The 3,990-nt window shown below is 32.3% G+C and overlaps 1 pseudogene; it reads right to left on the bottom strand.

Moving 5' to 3' along the window:
• Positions 1 to 397: 397 nt before the first annotated feature.
• Positions 398 to 3,990, bottom strand: part of LOC107017345 — a 21,658-nt pseudogene continuing 18,065 nt past the window's right edge.

Genomic DNA, 3,990 nt, shown 5'->3' with positions numbered 1-3,990 from the left:
AAGAAGAAAGATTCAATGAATTTACCTTAGGCACTTTATGTAGTGAGATCAATGTTGGAGTAGTGTAACACTGTTTATGTTGTAATCTGAGATCAATGTTGGAGTAGTGTAGCACTGTTTATGTTGTAATCAATTAGGTGCAAGACTCTTTTGTAATGAATTGTGTGTTCTTCTTATTCTGTTAATGTAATTTGTTGGTTTATGTATTTCGTTTGTGTTTTATTTACAACTGCATTGACATTATTGCAGTCACAACTACATAATTGTATACATAAAAGTAATGCAAAATTGGTTGCACAATTGTTTCAAAAAGAGACCATTAAAATAACAAACTAATGCAGCAGTCACAGCTGCATAATTGTTTTAAACATAGATCAAACTAACGCAGTCACAATTACTACATAATTGTTTCAAAAACAAACATAATGCAGTCACAACTGCATAATTGTTCTAAAAATAAATAAAACATCAATCTAAAGCAGTCACAACTGCATAATTGATTCAAAAACAGCTCAAATATCAAACTAAAGCAGTCTCCATATCAAACATCATCTGCATTAGACCTCCTTTTTTTTGTTTTTCTCTCATCTCTTGAAGACCTTGTTGAGTTACAACATCCTTTCCTTTCCATTTAAGTCTCATCTTGGTTTATGATGTCCAAGATTTTCAGTCACTATTGAAGAGTTCATAGGCATTCCAGGATACATTTACAACATAAACATTTTCTTAGATGCTTCGTAAGTTACAATTGAAAAAGGTGTAAATATTTAAGACAATTTACATTGTGGATTTTAAAACCACTTTGTGTGTGTAGAATCCCCATTCCAACCATTCTTGGCCTCTTCACTCCTCCAGTAGCACCAGGAACATCTGTAGCAGTAGCAGCTACACCAGATCCTCTTCCTCTTCCCCTTCGAGCTACACTAGTTGCAGTTCTTCTTCCCCTTCCAGCAATATCAGTTCCAGTTCCTCTACCCCTTCTAAGTATGGCGGCGGTATCGGAATTGGGTGAACCGGACCGGTAAATTTCGGAACCGGGACGGAATCGGTACTGTGCAAACCTGCACTATTTCAGAATCCGGACCGGATCGGACCGATAAGCCGGTAAATTTTGTCATATTCCGTCCCGGTTCGGAAGGGAACCGGTAGTATACCGAATCGGACCGGATCTGTAACCGGGACGGACCTATATCAAAAAAATAATTTAAATTATTTAAAACTTGAAGATTTAATTTATTTAATTGAATATAATTTTTATTATAATAATTAAAAAATTAAAAATTTAAATTTCAAACTTTAAAAGTTAAAAAATTTTAAATTTCAAACTTAAAAGTTATAAAATTTAAATTTTAAACTTTTAAAGTTTGAAATTTTTAAATTCAAACTTTAAAGTTTAATTAAAATTTTCAAACTTTTAAAGTTTGAAATTTAAATTTTATAAACTTTAATGTTTGGAAATTTTAAACTCAAACTTTAAAGTTATAAAATTTAAATTTCAAATTTTTAAAGTTTGAAAATTTTAAATTCAAACTTTTAAAGTTTGGAAATTTTAAATTCAAATTGTAAAATTATAAAATTTAAATTTCAAACTCTTAAAGTTTGAAATTTTTTAATTCAAACTTTAAAGTTATAAAATTAAAAATTGACAATATTAAAAATTAAATTTAATAAAATAATATTAAAAAATAAATTAAGGCGAATAGCCTATTTATTAATATTTATTTGATATTACAATTACATTTACAAAAATATTAGTAGAGTATTAAAAGATTTAATCAATACAGCCACCTTCTAGGAAGGGTTCTGTTTGAATTAAATCTCGAATTATCATACTTTTACTAATAGTTGGTGCCACCATATAAATCTCTTCGTAAATCATTCAACATTTCTTTAGTAACATGTTTGGGAATTGGTTGAGTAGAAAGATCTTCCATTGCTTCAATCTCATTGTCACTATAATCTTACAGTACTTCATCAACGTCATCTTGAAATTTGGTCAGTAGTGGTTCACGACCCAAATTTGTTCTCTCGGCATTAATCCAATCTCGAAATAACATCAATATCTCCAAGTTGTCGACTGCTAGTGAATGCCTATATTCTCCAAGTTGAAATCTTGCTGCACTAAAGACGATTTCTGAAGCTACTGACGACGCTTGCATTGCTAATATATCTCGAGCCATCAGTTGTAGTTTTGGAAATCCTTTGCTGCGATTTCTCCACCATGCTAGAATATCTTCAATAGGTTCTGTATTTTGATTGACATAGGCATCAAAATCATTTCTATTATCGTGAAAAAGTTCAAGATAATCATGTAAATAACATTAATATTATCTTCATCAAATCTACTCCTAGAGCTTTGAGGTTCATTTTCACTTGATAAATTTATATTAGAATTATATAAATCATACAATTTTCTAGCTTCAATTTTTATGCTATCTTTTACTTGTTGACAACTAAAAATTTCTTCTAATACATCATTAATATCTAAGTTAAAATACATTTTTTCAACCATTTTTTATGCACCTACATCTTTATACTGAGGGTTTAACAAACATGCGGTTTAATAAATGAGAGGAATAGGAATATAATATTTTTAAAATTTTAGAATTATTTTTCCAATGGTTTGTTGAAATCTTGGTTTATTTTTAAATTGATATAATTTAGAAGAAATCGTACAAATATCAGGCAAAACAGTACAAATTAATGGACTATAAAGTACAGATATTCTTTTTGTAGTTAAGTAAAAAACTTTTAGGAAATCTTTTAGTTCATGTATATCACGCCAATCACTATCATCTAGTCTATATGTCATATCAGAATTATGAGCATTCCAAACCATTTGTAAGGGTATTCTATATTCATAAGCGACTTTGGAATTTTTCTAGGTGGAAGATTATTTTCGAAACAACGATTTTGAAAATCTTTACGCCTAGACTTAACTTGACATTTAAATATAAAATAACATGCATTTTCAACTTTCGTATATCCGTTATCATACATATGTACACCATCTCTAACCATCAAATTATATATATGTGCAGTACACTGATATACCGTGGTTTCACGGTATTATTAATACTTTTTCCTTAAGTTTAGTCTGTCCAAAAGCCTTTTTGTGCTAATTTTTATATAAGTTTCTCTTTATTTGCAGGAAATCCGTCCAAAGATGAATGCGGAGGTTTTTGAGCGAAGAAATGCAGAAGAGACCACCTACGGAGCCTGTGACGGTCCGTCATGCCTGTGACGGTCCGTAGGTGGCAGCGTAGTGCAGCTGCTGAAGGAAGATGGGGAAGTCTGACCAAGTGTGGGGTTACGGAAAGCGTGACGGACCGTCGTAGCCATGACGGTCCGTCCTGCAGATTCGTCATGAAGATCAGAGAAGTAGCCCAATACCCATATTCCAAGAGTTCAGGCGTTTTGAAACGGAGTCCCTCGACGGACCGTTGTGCTCGTAACGATCCGTCATACCTGCCGTCGAGGGTAATGAAGAGAGCAGCAGAAGAAAGTTTCAAAGTATGGGACGACGGAGTCCACGACGGCCCGTCATGACCACGACGTCCCGTCGCGAGGTCCGTCGACCCAGCCGCGTTTTGACAGATTTCCAGCAAATAGAGTCCTTGTTTAATTAGGTTTTTATTTTTTATAAATAGTTCGAAAAACCTCGTTTTTGAGGTTAGACTCTGGATCAAATTTAGACCTTTGAATATTGTGAGACTCTTGATTATTTTGTAGAGTCTTTGAGAGATTATTGATTATCTTGAGACTTTTATCATTGATTGTTGGTGAATTTTGCTGATTAATCAAGTGAACTTTCGGATTTTACTCTTTCTCATCGAAGTATGTGCATGAATTCTTATATCACATATTTGAATATTGTAATTATGACTATGGGTAACTAAACTCCATAACTAGGGTTGTGGGAACCATAGGCTAATAATGAGGTAAAACCTAACTAAAATAACAATTCTAGAATAGTGTCTTGCATGTATT

Source organism: Solanum pennellii, chromosome 1 (genome assembly GCF_001406875.1).
Source record: "Solanum pennellii chromosome 1, SPENNV200".
In the NCBI taxonomy this organism is placed as follows: domain Eukaryota; kingdom Viridiplantae; phylum Streptophyta; class Magnoliopsida; order Solanales; family Solanaceae; genus Solanum; species Solanum pennellii.
The sequence above is the reverse complement of the archived record's forward strand: the minus strand, read 5'-3'. Positions and strand labels throughout refer to the sequence as shown.